At 42.0% G+C, this 24,403-nt stretch overlaps 1 long non-coding RNA gene across 1 annotated transcript; it reads right to left on the minus strand.

The window, feature by feature from the left end:
• Nucleotides 1-410: 410 nt before the first annotated feature.
• LOC138954693 (uncharacterized) lies at nucleotides 411-16,669 on the minus strand. Its single transcript, XR_011451938.1, has 3 exons — nucleotides 15,569-16,669; nucleotides 9,868-9,937; nucleotides 411-509 (listed from the first exon to the last, which is right to left on the minus strand). It is a non-coding gene; the product is annotated as an uncharacterized lncRNA (long non-coding RNA).
• Between the last annotated feature and the right edge of the window lie 7,734 nt (nucleotides 16,670-24,403).

Raw genomic sequence — 24,403 nt, forward strand, 5'->3', positions numbered from 1 at the left:
TTGGAATCAGCAAATGATGGAGAATAAGATGAACGTAAATTTGGATCGTTTTCTAAAAACAATATTTTTTTTACATTTTTCAGATTTTTAATGATCAAATTTTCTCACCCTGTCCTTTACCACCCAAAAAAAAAATTAAAAAATTTGAGTTTGGAAAAAAAAAGTTTAGGGTCGGCGCCGAAATTTAGATACCGGTACCGCCAAAACAGGACCGATGTTTACATCGGAAGTTGTAATGTTCTAAAAATACCACTGAGCGGCTGACTGTCTAGTCAGCCGACTGTCAGTGCTACCGCGCTGCACATATTACCCGTCAAAACACGGCCGGTCAGCAGACTGCAGTCAACTGACTTGACAGTCAGTCGACTGTGGTTGCTCGACCGTCCAAAATACGCTGTTCATATTACCGGCCCCAGAGCAGCACAGTTGGTACACGGGGTACAGTTCGCACGGCAGTCACACACCCCTTGCCTGATGCACCGTGATTCCCTGCTGCACTGGCAGCACGCCTGAAAGGTTCGATGCGAGTGACCTCTTTTGTTGTGAGAATGTACGTGTTAAAACACAACACGATGGACAACACGTACAACACGATGGACAACACAACACGGTGGACAACACAGCACGTTGGACAACACAACACGATGGACAACACAACACGATGGACAACACAACACGATGGACAACACAATACTATGGACAACACAGCACGTTGGACAACACAACACGATGGACAACACAACACGATGCACAATACAACACAATGGACAACACAACACGATGGACAACACAACACGATGGACAACTCAACACGATGGACAACACAACACGATGGACAACTCAACACGATGGACAACACAACACGATGGACAACTCAACACGATGGACAACACAACACGATGGACAACACGTACAACACGATGGACAACACAACACGATGGACAACACAACACGATGGACAACACAACACAATGGACAACACAATACTATGGACAGCACAGCACGATGGACAACACAACACGATGGACAACACAACGTGATGGACAACACAACGTGATGGACAACACAACACGATGGACAGCACAGCACGATGGTCAACACAACACGATGGTCAACACAACACGATGGTCAACACAACACTATGGACAACACAACACGATGGACAACTCAACACGATGGACAACACAACACGATGGACAACACAACACGATGGACAACTCAACACGATGGACAACACAACACGATGGACAACACGTACAACACGATGGACAACACAGCACGATGGACAACACAACACGATGGACAACACGACATGATGGACAACACAACACGATGGACAACACAACATGATGGACAATACAACACGATGGACAACACAACACGATAGACAACACAACACGATGGACAACACATCACGATGGATAACACAACACGATGGTCAACACAACATGATGGACAACACAGCACGATGGTCAACACAACACGATGGACAACACAACACGATGAACAACACAACACGATGGACAACACAACACGATGGACAACACAGCACGATGGACAACACAACACGATGGACAACACGACATGATGGACAACACAACACGATGGACAACACAACATGATGGACAATACAACACGATGGACAACACAACACGATGGACAACACAACACGATGGACAACACAACACGATGGACAACACAACACGATGGTCAACACAACATGATGGACAACACAGCACGATGGTCAACACAACACGATGGACAACACAACACGATGGACAACACAACATGATGGTCAACACAACACGATGGACAACACAACACGATGGTCAACACAACATGATGGAAAACACAGCACGATGGACAACACAACACGATGGACAACACAACACGATGGACAACACAACATGATGGACAACACAACACGATGAACAACACAACACGATGGACAACACAGCACGATGGACAACATAACACGATGGACAACACAACACGATGGTCAACACAATATAATGGACAACACAACACGATGGACAACACAACACGATGGACAACACAACACGATGGACAACACAGCACGATGGACAACACAACACGATGGACAACACAACACGATGGACAACACAACATGATGGACAACACAACACGATGAACAACACAACACTATGGACAACACAGCGTGATGGACAACACAACACGATGAACAACACAACACGATGGACAACACAACACGATGGACAACTCAACACGATGGACATCACAACATGATGAACAACACAACACGATGGACAGCACAACACGATGGACAACACAACACGATGGACAACACAACATGATGGACAACACAACACGATAGACAACACAACACGAAGGACAACACAACATGATGGACAACACAACACGATGAACAACACAACGCGATGGACAACACAACACGATGGACAACTCAACACGATGGACATCACAACATGATGGACAACACAACACGATGGACAACACAACATGATGGACAACACAACACGATGAACAACACAACACGATGGACAACTCAACACGATAGACATCACAACATGATGGACAACACAACACGATGGACAACACAACATGATGGACAATACAACAAAATGGACAACACAACACGATGAACAACACAACACGATGTACAACACAGCATGATGGACAACACAACACGATAGACAACACAACACAATGGACAACACAACATGATGAACAACACGATATGATGGACAACACAACACGATGGACAACACAACACAATGGACAACACAACACGATGGACAACACAACACAATTCACAACACAACACAATGGACAACACAACACGATGGACAACACAACACGATGGACAACACAACACAATGGATATCACAACATGATGGACAATACAACAAGCTGAACAACACAACATGATGGACAACACAACACAATAGACAACACAACACGATGGACAACTCAACACGATGGACATCACAACATGATGGACAACACAACACGATGGACAACACAACACGATGGACAACACAACACGATGGACAACACAGCATGATGTACAGCACACCACGATAGACAACACAACACGATTGACAACACAACATGATGGACAACACAACACGATGAACAACACAACACGATGGATAACACAACACAATGGACAACACAACACGATGGACAGCACAACATGATGGACAACACAACACGATGGACAACAGAACATGATGGACAACACAACACGATGAACAACACAACACGATGGACAACACAACACGATGGACAACTCAACACGATGGACATCACAACATGATGGACAACACAACACGATGGACAACGCAACATGATGGACAATACAACAAAATGGACAACACAACACGATGGACAACACAACACGATGGACAACACAACACGATGGACAACACAACACGATGGACAACACAACACAATGGATAACACAACATGATGGACAATACAACAAGGTGAACAACATAACACGATGGACAACACAACGTGATGGACAACACAACACAATGGACCACATAACACGATGGACAACACAACACGATGGACAACACAACACGATGGACAACACAACACAATGGATAACACAACATGATGGACAATACAACAAGCTGAACAACACAACACGATGGACAACACAACGCAATGGACAACACAACACGATGGACAACTCAACACAATGGACAACACAACACGATGGACAACACAACACGATGGACAACACAACACAATGGATAACACAACATGATGGACAATACAACAAGCTGAACAACACAACACGATGGACAACACAACACAATGGACAACACAACATGATGGACAACACAACACAATGGACAACACAACACGATGGACAACACAACACGATGTACAACACAGCATGATGGACAACGCAACACGATAGACAACACAACACGATAGACAACACAACACGATAGACAACACAACACGATGGACAACACAACACAATGGACAACACAACACGATGGACAACACAACACGATGGACAACACAACACAATGGATAACACAACATGATGGACAATACAACAAGCTGAACAACACAACACGATGGACAACACAACACAATGGACAACACAACACGATGGACAACTCAACACGATGGAAATCACAACATGATGAACAACACAACACGATGGACAACACTACACGATGGACAACACAGCATGAAGGACAACACAACACGATAGACAACACAACACGATGGACAACACAACATGATGGACAACACAACACGATGAACAACACAACACGATGGACAACACAACACGATGGACAACTCAACACGATGGACATCACAACATGATAGACAACACAACACGATGGACAACACAACATGATGGACAACTCAACACGATTGACATCACAACATGATAGACAACACAACACGATGGACAACACAACATGATAGACAACACAACACGATGGACAACACAACATGATGGACAACACAACACGATGGACAACACAACATGATGGACAACACAACACGATGAACAACACAACACGATGGACAACACAACACGATGGACAACTCAACACGATGGACATCACAACATGATGGACAACACAACACGATGGACAACACAACATGATAGACAACACAACACGATGGACAACACAACATGATGGACAACACAACACGATGGACAACACAACACGATGGACAAAACAAAATGATGGACAATACAACACGATGGACAACACAACATGATGGACAATACAACATGACGTCACCAGGTTTAGACGGATTGACTACAAGTTTCATGAAATTGTTTTGGCCTAAAGTAAAAATTATGGTGGTTAATTCCCTTCAAAATGCATTTAGAGTCGGTGACTTGTCAGATACTCAGAAAAGAGCAGTTATCACGTTAATTCATAAGGGTAAAGATTTGCCGAGAGATAGCCTTAAGAATTGGAGACCTATATCTGTAACCAATACAGATTATAAAATGCTGGCAAAATGTTTATCGCAGCGCTTATCTGGTGTTATTTCTGACCTCGTGTCGGAAGATCAGACAGGATTTATTAAGGGAAGAAAGGCAAGTAACTTGATTAGATTAATCGATGATGTCATTAATTACGCAAATGAAAGAAATCAACCCGGTATATTACTTGCCCTTGACTACGCCCGAGCCTACGATTCCATCTCAAAAGACTATGTGGTCTGGTCCTTTAAAAAATTTGGTTTTGGCGAAAAATTTGTGAAATGGATTAAAGTTCTAATGACAAACACCACGAGCTGCATAAATTATATGGGCTGGATTTCGGAAGAAATAAGTGTGAATTCCGGAATCCGTCAGGGATGTCCCCTCTCACCTTTGGCCTTCGTGCTTGCTGTAGAATTATTAGCAATCAAAATCCGAAGTCACCCCAATATTAAAGGATTTGCCTTACCAGATGTAGATTTTGCAGAACAAACATCGCGTATCCTGAAACTGGCTATGTACGCCGATGATATAACTGTTTTACTTCAAGATAAAAACGACATGGAAACGATTTTGGAAATCATTGATGATTTCTCCAATATATCTCGCTTAAAATTAAATAAAAGTAAAACGGAAGCAATGTGGTTGGGATCGCGTAAAAACTGTCAAGAGAAATATTGCGATATTAAATGGAATACCCAGGTTAAAATCATGGGAATTATTTTTAAAAATGACATCCCGGCCTCTGAAATTATGGAAAACTGGTCCAAAAGACTTGAAAAAGTTGAACAAATCATTTGCAGAAGGAATTTAAGTATAAGCGGCAAATTGTGTATTATTAAGTCCTTCTTAGTTTCACAATTTGTTTACGCTATGCAGGCGCTTCTTGCCCCTGTTAAAGTTCTCGATAAGTTGAATACTATTTTGTTCAGATTTCTCTGGAAAAGGAAGTATTCAAATACAAAAGCCTTTGAAAAAGTTAAACGAAATGTATTGTGTAATGTGGTGGAAGAAGGTGGTATTAACATGATAAACGTCCACGATATGCAGACTTCTTTTTTACTCACATGGGCAGCAAAACTTCAACAACGAAAATATGAACCGTGGACAACGATTCCATTAAGTCTGTATCAGGTATTGGGAAGAAATTTACTTTGTTTTAAAGCCACAACACCACTAAAACTGTTTCAAGGTATTGAATGCATTCGATCAAACTTTTGGAAAGAAGTTCTCTTAAAATGGATCCATAATAAAGCATTGATTTATGAGAGAGAAGATCGCTTTGGTGATCAATGTTTATGGAACAATATAAATGTGATGTATAAAAATAAAAGCTTATATTTTAAAAAATGGATAGAAGCACACTTAGATACGGTGAAAGATATTTGGGATAACGGAGATATGATTCCTTTTAACCAGCTGTGCACAAAGATAGGATACAGTCCCTCTAGATTTTTTGAGTACGGCGCAATGAAGACCGCTGTGCGAGCGCTTGCACTTCGCAAAAACACAGCCAGCCCGCGAGCAGGCGAACACAATAATGACCTTGACACGCGGAACCCTGTGATCACTAACCCTTCCGCGAGAAAGTTTCGCATGCTGATAGTCCAGTCTAAAGCGAGCGAGCCTTGCGCTGTTACATTTTGGTTACATAAATATCAGGTTAAACTAGATCACAATTATTGGCTGTTAGCAAGCGAATGTACAAAAGAAGAAAGATTGAGATTGTTACAATGGAAAATTTTACATAACATTTATCCCACGAATATATTATTAAATAAAATGAAAATTAGACAAACAAAATTATGTACATTTTGTAAACACATTGATTATGTTGAACACTTTTTTTGGCAGTGTGAGAAGTTGACGAGCTTTTGGGAAAATGTTGTCCATTATATTTTTAGAAATACAGGATTAAATGTGCACCTCTCAGAACACGATGTCTTGTTTGGTTATCAACCTAATAATATATGCCAAAATAATAAGGTAATTAATCACATTATTTTGATTGCAAAAATGTGTATTAGTAAATATAAGTATGGTGATAGATACGATTTGAATAGTATATTGGAAAATGAAATGTACATTAGAAGATTGTGAGTACTGTATAAGTCGAGACGAGGTGAAGTTTGTTCATGGAACGTTTGATAATTAAGTATACATTATAAATACCACCACCATCATTACCCACCCCCACCCCCCGCCTCTCTCTCTCTCTCTCTTGTCTCTCTCTCTCTCTCTCTCTTCCTCTCTCTTTCTCGCTCTCTCTCATTCTCTCTCTCTCTCTCTCTCTCTCTCTCTCTCTCTCTCTCTCTCTCTCTCTCTCTCTCTCTCTCTCTCTCTCTCTCTCTCTCTCTCTCTCTCTCTCTCTCTCTCGTCTGTCTGTTATGTCTTAATGTTGTATATATATTTATACTTGCCATTTATGATACATGTTGAAGGATGAATGATGATACATTGTAGACGGATGCATGTTACTGATTAAAAGCCCCACAATGATGTGCTTGGCAAATACAAAAAAACAAAAAACAAAAAAAACAAAAAAAAACATGACGGACAACACAACACGATGGGCAACACAACATGATGGACAACACAACACGATGAACAACACAACACGATGGACAACACAACACGATGGACAACACAACACGATGGTCAACACAACGTGATGCACAACACAACACGATGGACAACACAACACGATGGACAACACAACATGATGGACAACACAACACAATGGACAACACAATACAATGAACAACACAACACGATGGACAACACAACACGATGGACAACACAACATGATGGACAATACAACAAAATGGACAACACAACACGATGGTCAACACAACATGATGGACAACATAGCATGATGGACAACACAACACGATTGTCACGTTTCAATATATCACTTAAGGTGATTATGAAACGGTTAGTTACTACTAACTAACTAACCACACCACGATCCACTCTCGCAGTCATACAATTAAATAGAGACAACAAAAGTATAAGTTTCAGACGCCTGTTTATATAAAAACTCGCCACCTCCCTCGAGACTTCACTCAAAATATGTTCCTTTACGTTCACAAAACGTGAAAAACCCGTGGTCACTGACAAAATGCCAGTTAGAATATAGAAAATTATAGTAACACGCTGATCCCGTGTAAAGATAAGAAAATACAGCTGTCTGTCAAAGAGCGCTGGTTAAAGCAGGTATCACACCCTCACGTTGTTACCACTCAAAAGAAATCACAAATATAAAAGGATGACTTGGTGGAAAAAGGCGCAATAGCACGGTGCACTTAGCTTTCTGCTACGAGTGGACGTCCCGTAAATAGTTCTTCCCCACTACTGCTTCGTCGATTGGAGTGCCGGTTGGCGTGGAACGAAGCAGGGAATCGTGGGGAAGTCAGGCGCCTCACTCCACTGCTGGCAATAAAGGGTGGTCCTGTAGGTGACGTCACTGCCTGCCGGAAGACCCCTGCAGACGGTGACGGCCTCTCCGGTTATCCCAGCAGCAGTAGCAGAAAAAACAGCAACAGCGATGACCCAGTTACAGCAGTCACGTAGCGTAGGAAAACGCAGTAGACAATAGTAGGTAGAGAGGCTGTAACAAAAAGCATCGGTGCACTAAACATGCCACGCAACCTTTTACCCTCCACCATCAAACACGTCACCTTTACATATTTCATAGAGCACGTGGGCCTGCACAACGAACTTTTACAACAACTCAGCTATTTTCCTTCCTTCTCTCCATATCTGCAAAAACCATATACAGATTAGTATTTTAGCGTCACAGAGAGCAAATTATGCGCTAACCTGGAAAGAACAACAGAGAGTATTTCATTCCACAAACACAGACTCGTCAACAGCGTTAAATAATGATTTATTACCTCAAACAGCCTATGAATGTAGCACTCTCATGGAAGCAAAACCTGCTTCCTCCCTGGAATGGCCTCTGTTCGTCAACAGTGACAACAACATCCAAAAAACCCTTGCCGAATACTTATGCGAAGACCATCGCACGGCGAAGGAAGATTGACGACTCGTCCTCAGCGAACATGTGGCGGTGAGAAGGTGATATCTCGTTGAAGTTCCTCTAGAGTGCCCGAATATTCTATTCGGTGAAGACCCTCATACTCTAGAGGCCGCTGTATCGAACCTTCTTCTTCTGCCGCTGAGTGTCAAGTGCCAAGTTACGGTGTCTCAGACAGACAACCTTGACAAAAACACGTGACTGATCTTGTCACATATCAAGTTCAGCTATCGACAATTCTGCCTCGCCAGCAGAATTACCCCCGAAAAATCCGTGCGCCACAAAACGTCCGTGCTCTGCGCTGTCAGCAAAAATCTGCCGTATAGCCCCGACTCACGCACAGGCGCTTTCTGTCGCAATTGACCAAGAGAAGGCACCCCACTGAGTGACACTTTCTTGGTCTATGTCACTAGATCGTGACAACGATAGACAACACAACACGATGGACAACACAACACAATTGACAACACAACAAAATGGACAACACAACACGATGGACAACACAACACGATGGACAACACAACACAATGGATAACACAACATGATGGATAACACAACACAATGGACAATACAACAAGGTGAACAATATAACACAATGGACACCACAACATGATGGACAACACAACACGATGGACAACACAACACGATGGACAACACAGCACGATGGACAACACCATACAATCAACAACACAACACAATGGACAACACAATGGACAACACAACACGACGGACAACACAACACAATGGACACCACGGCTGACAGCATAACACTTTTAAAACGATGGACAACACACCACAGCTAAGAACACAGAATGATACACATCACAACACGGTGACAGCGGCCTACCAGACGTGGTTTCTTTGCAATGGATCCGCTGCCTCCCTGCTGGCTCGCCATTGTGCTCGCCCTGTTTCACCTAAAACAACAACATCATGTTGCAATTAGAAAAGTATTGTTGCCAGTGGCGATCCTTTAGCAACAGATAGTGCACATGTTCATCTTAAAGGGGAGTAATCCTAAGGCACTTTCGATTCGCCGTAATTTAGACACTCCAGCGACGAATTACATGAACGATTACCAATATCTAAATAGAATAACTGGTTGCATAAGTGTGAATAGTAAAGTTGGTGTGATCAGGTCTGACTCTTCATGCAGAGTCAACACATTGTAACCATTTACTATACACCGATTAACAGTTCCGCGGCCATTTTGGAATTGTACGTACGCAGATCGTTTTTTCGAGTATTTTTTCTACTTCCACTTCCAGTTCCGTGGAATTTGCGCATGTGTAATTTGCGCATGTGCATATCACTTTTGCGAGTAAGTTCCGGAGATTTGAACGCATAGACTGATTGGCTGAAGAAAGTGCACTTTTGTGGTGATTTGCAAAATTGGGACCCCCATTTCCAAAGTCGGTAAACTACATTACTGCAACCAGTTACTGGGCAAGTTCAAACCGGACGAAGAGGCAGATCTAGATTCAGAAAACAACCGAACTCATGGATTGTATATGGAGATTCATGTGTTCAAGCCTGTAGTTGTTAATTTAAATGCGGTATGTTTGTATTGTTTGCTTGAGAGATGTATACTTCGTACATTAGAGAGTTCGGAACTTTTCAGTCGCAAAAGTAGTACCGACACAGAACAGCTTCTCAACCCATTGCGCTATCGAGGATTCAGGCTGTTGCAGGCTCGCTATTTGTTTGGTTGCTTGGAGGTTATCGAAAAATAACTAGCCCTACAAGTTTACAGAGGTAAAGAAGCAAAGGGGGGAATAAGTAGAGGTTACATGCCGAGTCTCAGTGATTACTGATACCGTCGGATTGCAGTCTTTTGTCCAAGCAACTCAGTTCAGAAAATTTAGAAGCGGAACTACTCTTATCGCTAGACAGAGTACCCTGGATATTGTTCTCACTAACTGCCCATCACTGATCCCACGCGTTGAGGTGATACCTGGCCTCTCCGACCACCGCATTGTATATTTTGAATACACCACGCGGCCTGAGACCCTGAAGAACATAGCCCGTCCCATCCTCCTCTTCCAACGAGCCAACTGGGAGGAAATGAAACAGGACATGCTTGATCTCCAGGCCGAATTCAGGGAGACAGAGGATACGCCTACAGAAGACCTCTGGCAGCGCTTCAAGTTGGCACTCCTGGACAGTATGAAGAAACACATACCCACCAAAACACCTCGACTGAAATCCTCATACCCCTGGATCACCTACGAAATAAAGAAAATCGTACGCAAAAGAGACAGACTCTATAGAAAATGGAAAAAATCTGGCAACCCCGAACAAGACAAGGAAATCAACAGCCTGAACAGAAAAATCCAAACAGAAATGCGCCGGTCTTACTGGCGATACCAGGAAAACATCTTCACCCAGCCCCCCTCCACTCCCGAAAACGACTCCAAACCCCAAGCCGACCCCAAACCTGACCACAAAAAGCTGTTCACCTACATCAAACACCAACGCTCAAACAGTTCTGGTGTCTCAGCCCTCAAGTCAAATGGAAAGCTAATCACCGACCCAAAACTCAAAGCTGAAGAGTTAAATGCTCAGTTCTTCAAGGCGTTCAGCGAAGGAACTACATACTCAGAAGCAGAGTTCAGGACGAAGTGCACCATGCCTGACTCCCCTGACGACTATCCAGCCATGGATGAACCCTCCATCAGCACCCAGGGAGTCGAGAAACTTCTGACAAATCTCAACCCCCACAAAGCCACAGGACCTGACGGGCTCACACCCATAGTTCTCAAAGAACTCGCTAAGGAAGTGGCTCCCATCCTAACCTCCATCTTCTCCTCATCTCTACACTCCGGACAAGTCCCCTCTGACTGGAAAATAGCCACAGTTGCCCCCGTCTTCAAGAAGGGTGAGCATTACAAGCCCTCCAACTACCGCCCCATCTCGCTCACCTGTATCTGCTCAAAACTCTTGGAACACATCTTAGTGAGTGGCATCATGAACCACCTCGAAACCAAGAACATCCTGACCGGCCAACAGCACGGCTTCCGTAAACACCGCTCGTGCGAGACACAATTACTCGAGTTCATCGAAGAAGTCTCTGCAGCCATGGAACGTGGTACTACAACGGAGGCAGTGGTGTTAGACTTTGCCAAAACTTTCGACCGTGTAAACCACAGTCTGCTCTGCCACAAGCTCTACCACTACGGCATACGAGGAAAGACCAACAGCCTCATCGCAAACTTCCTCAGCGGCCGCACGCAGTCAGTCGTGGTGGATGGTGCGCAATCCAGCTTTGTCAAAGTGAAGACCGGAGTCCCCCAGGGCTCTGTCCTAGGGCCCTGCCTCTTCCTCTGCTACATCAATGACCTCCCCTCCAAGATATCTTCCCCTTCAAGACTCTTTGCTGATGACACAGCCGTCTACAGGTGTATCACCTGCGCAGAAGACCCAGCCAAGCTTCAGGAGGACCTCCAACGCCTAGAACAATGAGAAAAAGAATGGGACATGGCCTTCCACCCAGACAAGTGCTGTGTGCTGCCCTTCACCAGAAGCCATTCTCCCCCTCTCTCCAACTACACCCTCCACGGCCAGACGTTGGAGAGAGTCACCTCCACCAAGTATATTGGGGTCATTCTAGACACTAAACTAGACTTCACCCAGCACATCGAGAACATCTGTTCCAAGGCCAACAAGACGCTGGGCTTCCTGAGCAGAAACCTGAAGGTATGCTCCAGCCTCACCAAAATGCTGGCCTACAAGACAATGGTCCGCCCTATTCTTGAGTACGCCTGCACAGTATGGGACCCACACTCCGACAGGCTCATCACAACCCTTGAGAAGGTTCAGCGCAGAGCAGCCAGATTTGCCACAAACCGCTACCATAACACCTCTAGTGTCACAGATATGCTGACGCTACTCGAGTGGCCTACGCTACAACAACGACGTCGCTGCGCCAGACTCGCTATGCTCCACAAGATTCTCAACGATCAAGCCTGCGTCTCCTGCGTCGGCCTCAAGCGGCAACCTCGAAGTGGACGTCGCAGCAACCACAGCCAACAGCTGGGAAAAATCCCGTGCCGCACAGACTACAGAAAGTTTTCTTTCTTCCCGAGGACCACTGTCGACTGGAACTCCCTCCCATCAGATGTTGTCGAGGCCCCCTCCTATAATGCCTTCTGCTTGAGGGCAATGAGGGCCATACAGGCACAGTAACCGCCCTCCCCCTGCCCCACCTCTTTATTTTTGTTTTTATCTTTATTTCTTTTTTTATTTTATTTTTTATTTTTCTCCTTTTATTTATTTTTTACATTTAGTCAAGTTTTGACTAAATGTTTTAACGTAGAGGGGGGAATCGAGACGAGGGTCGTGGTGTATGTGCGTGTGTGTGTGTGTGTGTGTGTGTGTGTGTGTGTGTGTGTGTGTGTCTATCTGTGTATGACATTTGACATGAGAGTTCCTGGGTATGATATCCTCAGACGTGTTTTTCATTTTTTTGATAAATGTCTTTGATGACGTCATATCCGGCTTTTCGTGAAAGTTGAGGCGGCACTGTCACGCCCTCATTTTTCAACCAAACTGGTTGAAATTTTGGTCGGGTAATGTTCGACGAAGCCCTGACTTCGGCATTGCATTTCAGCGTGGTGGCTTAAAAATTAATTAATGACTTTGGTCATTAAAAATCTGAAAATTGTAAAAAAAATAAAAATTTATAAATCGATCCAAATTTACGTTTATCTTATTTTCCATCATTTGCTGATTCCAAAAACATATAAATATGTTATATTCGGATTAAAAACAAGCTCTGAAAATTAAATATATAAACATTATTATCAAAATTAAATTTTCCAAATCAATTTAAAAACACTTTCATCTTATTCCTTGTCGGTTCCTGATTCCAAAAACATATAGATATGATATGTTTGGATTAAAAACACGCTCAGAAAGTTAAAACGAAGAGAGGTACAGAAAAGCGTGCTATCCTTCCCAGCGCAACTACTACCCCGCTCTTCTTGTCAATTTCACTGCCTATGCCGTGAGCGGTGGACTACGAGTATACGGTCTTGCTGCGTTGCATTGCGTTCAGTTTCATTTTGTGAGTTCGACAGCTACTTGACTAAATGTTGTATTTTCGCCTTACGCGACTTGTTTTTTCTTCTCTTTTTTATTTCATTTTATGTTAAAGGCATATGTACGCGCTCCCGTGTTTACAAAGTGTAGTTTGCCCACAATCGATGTCAAATGCATCATAAGGCCATATAATGACGATATGTCGCAATGCGCGGACCATATACATGCATTACAGCTTGTTCTAGCCTCTGAAAAAGTGAGGATGTCAACAAAGACGCGGAGTTATTTCCCTTGCGTCAACGTTCCCTCTGTTGGCAAATCTATAAATAGGACGATCTAGATCAAAATAAAAATTCAAATATCTCAACATTTAAGGAGTCCTAGACCACAATATTTTGCAGGGAACTTAATTTAGCATGTCTCCAGCTGTTGGTAAAGCAATTAGCGTGTATATTCATCGAGTTAATATGCCTTTAAGGACACACACTTGCACTTCGCCAACATGTTAGTAATGGTCAATTCATTGATCGCTGAACATTATTGGAAGAAGAAGAAGTACGAGAGTTACTTGCCTTGGAAGTTTGGTTGCAATCATAAGAGATCTAAAGCGAGTTTCTCTGCACTGATAGTTACATTTGGATTTAGAAAACAACCAAACTCACGGATGTTATTTGGAGATTAATGTGTTCAAGCCTGTAGTTGCTAGTTTAAAAGCAGTATGTTTGAATTGCTTGGTCTAGAGATGTATATGTCGTACATTAGAGCGTTCGGAACTTTTCAATCGCTAAAGTAGTTCCCTCAAAGTCTAGCTCATCAACCTGTGAGCTATCGAGGATTCAAGCCCGTTGTTGGGTAAGTGATTTTGGTTGTTGGGTAAGTTACCGAAAAATAACTGGCCCTACACGTTTACAGAGAGAAAGAAGCAGAGGGGGGAATAAGTAGAGGTCAAATGCCGAGTCTCAGTGATTATTAAAAATAATGGTCGAAGTTAGCGGATCATGAAAAATGCGAGCTTCAGTGACATGACACAGGAAAGCAACACGACCTCTCTGACACGGGCAGAACGCTGACATTACACTTCTCCAAGCCAGGCCAGTACTTTGATATGACACAGGAAAGCAACACGACCTCTCTGCAGAGACACGGGCAGAACGCTGACAACAATGGCCTCAATACACGGTCTGGTAACAACAACAATTATATGAGAAATATACAACATGAACAACGGAATAACTTACAATAACCCAGATAGTAAATAAGTTCACACTGTTAAGGAAATGTTGATCCGAAAAGTGTGCCATGATCCAGCAGACTGCCTTAAAATGTCATAGACAGTTTGAATTAAAAATTGAATATATATATATTAGTATTTTTGCTAAATTTCTGTACACCAGTCTTAAGCAAAAATGCCAAAGGATTTAAAGATGCATAGGTGTTTATTCGGCTCTAGGTCGTACTCGCAAACACGGTGAAGGTTAAATGAGTCAAATCTACTTTCACACTCTTACCTCTGAACAAAGCAATCCACAGTTATTCCCCCAATTCGTTAGCTCCAAACAGTGTTTCTTTCTCACAACTCGTTAGCTTCAGTCAGTGTTTCTTTCTCACGACTCGTTAGCTTCAGTCAGTGTTTCTTTCTCACCACTCGTTAGCTTCAGTCAGTGTTTCTTTCTCACGACTCGTTAGCTTCAGTCAGTGTTTCTTTCTCACGACTCGTTAGCTTCAGTCAGTGTTTCTTTCTCACGACTCGTTAGCTTCAGTCAGTGTTTCTTTCTCACCACTCGTTAGCTTCAGTCAGTGTTTCTTTCTCACGACTCGTTAGCTTCAGTCAGTGTTTCTTTCTCACCACTCGTTAGCTTCAGTCAGTGTTTCTTTCTCACGACTCGTTAGCTTCAGTCAGTGTTTCTTTCTCACAACTCGTTAGCTTCAGTCAGTGTTTCTTTCTCACGGTTCGTTAGCTTCAGTCAGTGTTTCTTTCTCACGGTTCGTAAGCTTCAGTCAGTGTTTCTTTCTCAGGACTCGTCAGGACGTCAGATCACACTTTAGACTGTCGGGCGAACACTACACTATTTCCCACAGGGCGAAGACACGCCGTTACATCTAAACACTACACTGCCTGCAACACGTGTTGACGACAGGTTGGTAGAGACACAGACTGAGCTGTGACGACACTGGTCTTTACAAGATAAAGGCTTCAGCGCGGCCACGCGATACGTGTACCCGGACCCTCGTGACGTTTCACACTGCTGCACATCCGGGTCGTGATGTACTCATCGTTGGTTTTAATGGGGACAAAAAACAGCCGCGTACTTTTTGTAAGCTGATACATGTATATAGAGGCACAGTTGGGAAAAATACATTTTGGAGAAGTTTTGAAGGGTATTTTTCCATTGCGGAATGTCAGACAACAATTACTGTGAGGATTATAATTATAACCTAAAAACGTTCCGTTAATGTGCTAGTTATTTACATAAATGAAAAAAAGAAACAACTGGTCTTCAATAAACTTTTCTGCCATATAGTCCCGATTCTATTCATCAGCTGATCTCATCAGTCCTGGTCAACATCCACGACGCGGGCAAACCCGTGCGAAGTTAAGGCATCACAGTTGTAACAGAGCAAAGTGAAGGCAACACAGCTGTAACAGAGCGAAGTGAAGGCAACACAGCTGTAACAGAGCGAAGTGAAGGCAACACAGCAGTAACAGAGCGAAGTGAAGGCAACACAGCTGTAACAGAACGAAGTGAAGGCAACACAGCTGTAACAGAGCGAAGTTAAGGCAACACAGCTGTAACAGAGCAAAGTTAAGGCAACACAGCTGTAACAGAACGAAGTGAAGGCAACACAGCTGTAACAGAGCGAAGTGAATCGCGACAAAATAACTCTGAAAAGGACTCAGTGTGTGTGTGTGTGTGTGCATGTGAACGACCGGGGGTAAGTGTCGTGTTTCGACGCATGCCCGCGTGCGAATCTTTTCATTGCTTTAAATACTTAGATTCGACTTTGCCGTGTCAAACCACTGTTAACATGTAATGTATCCAAAGCTTTGTCAACATCGTTGTAATACAAGTATGTATAGTCTTATAGTGAATGCATAATACTTTTGTTTATATGTCTTCACCCTTGCCATGGTCACTTCGTTTTACCTTCTCATTTTTCATGATCGTACCGGCTACATCAATTTAACTTACACCACATCGTCCAACTCTTGTGTTAATACTTTAATACTTTAATACTCAAATGTACATAGCTGTGCCTAATTCAAATGCTACTCATATTTCACCCTGCTGTATAACACATGCAATATTGTGTATTTGACGTAGAATGTCTTCACAGCCATCCGCGTGACCTATTCACTTACCCGATAATCATATCACCTTCGTATCCATTTACTTTACTTTGTCTTGAAAACACATTTATTCTTTATTCTTCCTTACTCTCCTTCTTACTTGTGTTCTGTATAAAGTCATGCTCTGTTTCCCCAGAGGCTATGTGAGAGCTAGCCTCTGTCCCTTGTGCAGCCACTTTTCCCGTTGTTCGGCGTGGGGTAGAGTACCACCGTTTCGGCCCTGGATTTTAAGCATGTACTTCAGAGATGCCATTACCTAAATGCCTGTTGATTTTCTAACTTCCAGGGCTAGAATCGGTGGTTTCTGTTCCAAGGCGGCAACTCTCTCACAGAAAGTATTATTTTACAATGTTCTTGATGCTTGTATAGCAATAGCCATAGTTGTTAGAAGAGGAAATGGTGTGAACTTAGCTATTGTATTATGGTCTCTACACTTCGTCTATAGTTACAGTCCCAACGAATCGCGACAAAATAACTCTGAAAAGGACTCAGTAAATACTAGCAACCGTGAAGTACGCTCGATTCCTATAAGTACGCTGTTTTGTTTTGTAATATTAGTTTTTTTAGTCTTGAAACTGATGTTATGTGGGGACATTAATCCGAATCCGGGACCAGTTTCTCCGTTAGAAAAAGGTGAACTTATAGTAGCACACTTAAACACCAGAAGTTTGAGGAACAAACTTGATATTGTGGAAAGTGAAATTAGAGATTTTGACATAGTAACTTTATCTGAGACTTGGTTACCTGCTGGTAAGATGCAAGACCAATTTAATATTAATGGTTTCTATCCACTTGTGCGGAGAGACAGACCAGACGGAGCACACGGTGGTGTGGCAATATATGTTAAAGATTACTTATGCTGTAAAGAGAGAACAGATCTTTTGATTCCTAACCTTGAAGCCACATGGATCGAAACCAAATTGAATCAAGAAACTATATTGATAGGCTCGTTTTACCGGCCACCTAGTGCCCCTGTTGCTTATTGGCAACTGATCGATTCTTCTATTAAACAAGTTATGGCCACCCCTCACAAATTCATAATTCTTGGTGATTTTAATTCCGATTTTAATGACAACCCACCAAAGCAACTCACAGACATTTTGTATCTGAATAGCTTAAAGCAACTAGTTACAAGTCCCACACGGATAACTGAAGATACGTCCACCTGTATCGACCTGATTATTACCCCAAGCACTGACATTGTTGATAAAGTAGAAGTTATTCCTCCCATTTGTAGTGATCACTCCGTACCAGTCGTTTATTTAAAGCATCATTTGAAGAAAAGATCACACTCAAAAAGAACAATTTTAGATTATAGCAAACTAGACGGTCAAAAGTTAATAGTTGAGTTACAGAAAATTGATTGGTCAAACATAGTGACTTTAGAAGATATTCATACCGCAGCTTCTCTTTTTTCGGAGCAGTTGTATTCGATCGTGAAAACCTGCTTGCCTGTCAAGGAAGTCACCATTCGGGAGGGAGACACACCCTGGATCACATCATATATTTTGAAATTAAAAGACCGAAAAAGATTTATTCATACTATTGCTGTGCATGTAGACACACCACAAGCTTGGGAACTCTTTCGTAAGATAAGAAACCAATACACAGACGTTATTCGAACGCGAAAGAAACAATATTTAGAGGAACTTGACCGGTCCGTATCTGATCCAAAGAAATTTGGTCAGAAGCAGTGGTGGAAGTTAGTTAACAGGTTTATGGCAAAGAAAGGCTCTGACCAAAACGAAATCCCGCCACTAACAGTTGATTGTAAAACCTATTTTGAAGACCAGGAAAAGGCTGAATTATTTAATATGTCTTTTGTTAAACAATCAGAAATAAACGACACAGACGATAATGTTCCCGATATAGATAATGCTGAGTTTTTTGTCGACGATATGGTCGTGACTTCTGAAGAAGTGAAAAGTGTAATAGAAAGTCTTGATACATCTAAAGCTGTCGGGCCTGATAAAATTCATAATAAGATTCTTATTGCAAGTTTACCTATACTAGCAGAACCTCTATCTATTTTATTTACAAGATCATTAAATGAGGGTGTATTTCCAAGCATATGGAAAACAGCACACATAACACCGATATTTAAAAAGGGGGACAAAGGAGACTGTTCAAATTATCGTCCCATCTCACTCTTAAGCTGCGTAGGTAAAGTCCTTGAAAAATGTGTTCAGAAACATGTGTTTGATTATTTTGTATCGAATAACATAATCACACCTTCCCAGTCTGGTTTTATTCCCGGTGACTCCACTGTGTACCAGTTAACATGCCTATATAACGACTTTTGCAAGTCACTCGACGACAGCATTACTGTCCAGGCAATCTTTTTCGACATTTCCAAAGCATTTGACAGAGTCTGGCACAAAGGTCTTTTGAGAAAGTTATTTGCACTAGGGATTCGAGGTCAGATGTTTAATTGGTTGCAAAACTATTTAACTGATCGAAAACAAGCAGTGGTGCTTAAAGGAAGTATGTCTAGCTACTTACCTGTGCAAACAGGCGTTCCACAAGGCTCTATTCTAGGACCTCTCCTTTTTCTGGTTTACATTAACGACATAGTTGATAACGTTGAATCCATTATTAAACTGTTTGCCGACGATACAAGTATGTATTTAAGCCTGGAAAATTCTCAGATGCGAACAGATATTTTTAACTCAGATCTTGAAAAAATCGACCAGTGGGCTAGTCAGTGGAAAGTTAAATTTAATCAAAGTAAAACAAAACTTCTGAATATAAGCAGGAAAAGAAATCCAGATTACATCCCTTTGAACTTCGGTGGCACAATTTTACAAGAAACTGAAAGTCATAAACATCTTGGTATTATTATTCAGAATAACGGTAAGTGGGAGTTACATATTAAATCTGTTATAGCAAAATGCCGTACGCTAGTAGCTTGCTTAAGATCTTATAAATATAGACTAGGCAGAAAAGCTTTAGAAACAATGTATAAATCCTTCATATTGCCACATTTTGATTATGCTGATGTTCTCTGGGACAACTGCCCTAAGGAGTTAGCCACCGAGCTCGAAAGTATTCACTTAGATGCAATTCGAACCATTGTTGGAGCAGTCCGCGGTACAAGCCATCAAAAATTGTACGATGAGTCAGGCTTTATTTCATTACTAGAGAGGCGAAAACGTCATAAATTGATATTATTTCACAAGATCGTTCACCGCAAGGTGCCAAACTACTTATTAGCGATATTGCCACCATTGATATCAACTAATAACCCATATCACCGGCGCAGACCTCTAGACAGGAAAGTTCCATCGTTTAAAACTGAATTATATAGAAACTCATTTCTCCCATCTACTACACAACTCTGGAATTCTTTACCAGACTATATAAACCTTAGTGATTCCCAAAGTGAATTTAAGCACTTTTTGTCAAAAAACGATTTAAGTCCGCCGTGTTATTTTTATTCTGGAGATCGCATGTCACAAATAATTCACTGTAAGCTCAGGTTATATATAAGTGATCTCAATAACGATCTAGTGAGACGTCACGTTGCTACAGATGCATCTTGTGACTGTGGATTCCCGTCCGAATCCGTACAACACTTCATATTCGATTGTCCAAATTATCGCGAAGCACGTCAAGAAACTATACATACCCTCCCTAATCACACAATTCACCTCCCCCACCTTTTAAACGGAGACAGACAGTATTCTTTAGATTTGAACAGGAAAATTTTTTCCACCGTACACTCGTTCATTGAACGTTCAGGCCGCTTTGGGTAAGTCAGAATAAATGCTCTACAAGCCGGACAACAACTTAAACTTCTGCACATCTCCTACCCATCCCTCTTCTTTTATTCATCTTCTTTCCCTCCTTCCTTCCTTTACTGTCTTTCTTTATAATCATTATGCAACGTTCATTACGTTATTAATAGATTTGGTTTATTGAGACACATTTTTCACCCGTTACCGCCTTATGTTGTAATGTCATGCAGGAACACCACTATAAGCTTCTAGCTTGTTGCTGTTTCTGTGAACTTTGTATACATGTCATGATTGTAACCTTTGTTAAAATAAACTTATGTTTAAACCAAGTGAAGGCAACACAGCTGTAACAGAGCGAAGTTAAGGCAACACAGCTGTAACAGAGCGAAGTGAAGGCAACAGAGCTGTAACAGAGCGAAGTGAAGGTAACACAGCTGTAACAGAGCAAAGTGAAGGCAACACAGCTGTAACAGAACGAAGTGAAGGCAACACAGCTGTAACAGAGCGAAGTTAAGGAAACACAGCTGTAAAATAGCGAACACGTGCTATATTTACTGCTTCCAGAGGAGAAACATGATAGAGAAACGAAACAAAGACAGTGCAAGGAGAAAGTACAGTCTGAAAAGACTACCCAAACTCAGCGTGTAACACTCGACTTGTTAGACGTTCATATGATCGGTTTGAACACAAATGTTGGGAGGTAATTATAGAAGGTAATAAAACCGTAATTTCTAATATGCTGACTGTCAACAAATGATAACAGACATATGTCAAAAAATAAGACAGCTACCGGCTCATGCTGGTATCATGTGTGAGACATGTCTGTTTTCATTTGCTAACAGTCATCGGATTTATTACATTCTAATTTCGACCAAAAAACCATTTTCTAACCGATACCGCAAATTAGACAGCCGCAAAGGGGACTGTCAGTCAAAGCATCACGTGACCTGGGTCAGCCAATCACTCACCTGACATGATGCATATTGACAGGTGAAATGCGCTCTCAGAACAATCTCACAAGATATAACCATGTTGAACATGTGTTTCAGTTCCCTTGATTTTTCTTGTCCAACAGAGATCTTCAGATTTGGAATAGATGTCAGACAGAAAGGAAATGACGTAAAGATATATTTGACGTAAACCGGGGAAGCATGCTGGGTATTTTCGATAACCCACCAAACTCTGACATGGATTACATGATCTTTCCCGTGCGCACTTGGTCTTGTGGTTGCGTGTACACACGAAGGGGGATAAGACACTAGCAGGTCTGCACATAAGTTGACCTGGGAGATCGAAACAATCTCCACCCTTAACCCACCAGGCGGTCGCGGCCGGGATTTGAACTCACGACCTTCCGATTAGGAGGCCGATGTCTTATCTACTAGGCCACAGCGCCCGTCCTTTTCCATAACAACTCATGGGTTCGCATAGCTCCAGAAAACAAAGAAGAAAATAAAGACAGAATGCAAGATAGAAACCAGCGCAGTGTCAAAATGCGTAAAAGTCCAAAAGCACGAAAAGCACTATGACTGCAAGCTGGCCAAGTTTGTGGTTAGAAATAAATCCTCTTGTTTTCGAATCACCTTTCTTACAAGGTGTGTCAAAGACTCTCTCGGACAACAACAACAACAACACAAAAACAAATAAGAGAGAGAGAGAGAGAGAGAGAGAGAGAGAGAGAGAGAGAGAGAGAGAGAGAGAGAGAGAGAGAGAGAGAGAGAGAGAGAGAGAGAGAGAGAGAGAGAAAGAGAGAGAGAGAGACTTAGACTTAGACTTAGACTTAGAACATTTTATTCACATAAAGGGTAGACATTTTAGGCCATAGGCTTAATCTTACAATGTGCCCTTTACATTCACACAAACACATATTCACGCGTGCGCCCGACTAAAATCATAGAAACATCAAGCATACAGTAATAATAAATGAGAAAAGTAGTAGAAAATACATGAATGGAACATCAATAAAGCAATTACAGAATGGAACATTAATTACGCAATCACATTTGCGCACTCACACGCAGACGCACAAGGAGGAACACATATAATACTAATAATAATATACACACAACTAAGTGCCATTCAACAAGCACACAGTGAGCCTACCAAGACAGGTAGATTTAGCATTATGTAGGCATGCAGCAGTCAATATTTCAGAGTAATAAAATAATTATAATTAACAAAGCTAGCTACAATACCGGCAGCGTAACTTATGAAGACCTCAGTATGTGTTTCCTGAGGGAGGTTTTGAATGCGTTCAATGAACGGCACGTTTGTACATTCGAAGGAAGAGAGTTCCACAGAGAAGGTCCCACAAAAGCAAAGCTAGTTTTGTATAGATCTATGCGAGTCCTTGGTAATATATATATAGATTTGTTTGACACATAACGCTCGGAAGCTTTAGTCAAGAATGCATTTAGGTTTGGTGGGGCCAGCTCATTGAGCGCCTTGTACATTAGAATTAAGATGTTGTAATCAAACTGCTGTTGAAGTGGAAGAATATTGGCTACCTTCAACTTTTCTGACGTGGACAGATAAGGATTGGTTACAATAAGCTTAGCACCTCTTCTGTGCAAGGAGTTTAGTTTTTTCATTATATTTTCACTGGCACCGCACCATACCGTGGAGGCATAATTAATATATGATAGACAGTGTGCCACGTAAAACATTTTCAGTCCCTCCTTGTCTACAAAGGGTTTTAGTTTAGATAGGAGATGGAGATTGCTTGACAGCTTTTTACAGATATTCTTAACGTGTATGTTCCACCTAAGCTCCTGGTCAACTTCAATTCCTAGTACTCTGTGTGATGAAACCTGTTCTATAGGATCTGAGTGCAGTTTTAAGTTGAGGAGAAGGGGCGCTCTCTGATGTTTCTGTCTAGATGTGACTACCATACTGCTGGATTTTTTGGGATGCAGGGTCATTTTGTTGTTACTACACCACTGTTCAACGTCGTTGATTCCCTGCTGAAGGTCAGCCTCCACTTGAACTATTTTTTTGGACGATGAGTGAAGAGAGCTATCATCAGCAAAAAGCTCACAAGATACATTTTTATTCGTAATATGCAAAGGTAGGTCGTTTATGAAGATACTAAATAAAAGTGGGCCAAGAATGGACCCCTGAGGAACTCCGCAATTTAGAACACCATCTTGTGAATATTGACCATTTAGATATACCCGCTGGGATCTGTTCGTGATGAACGATGCAAGCAACTTAACTGTATCACTGTTGTTTATATAAAACTTTAGTTTAGTTATGAG

The sequence above is a fragment of the Littorina saxatilis genome, unplaced genomic scaffold (genome assembly GCF_037325665.1).
Source record: "Littorina saxatilis isolate snail1 unplaced genomic scaffold, US_GU_Lsax_2.0 scaffold_546, whole genome shotgun sequence".
NCBI classification, from domain to species: domain Eukaryota; kingdom Metazoa; phylum Mollusca; class Gastropoda; order Littorinimorpha; family Littorinidae; genus Littorina; species Littorina saxatilis.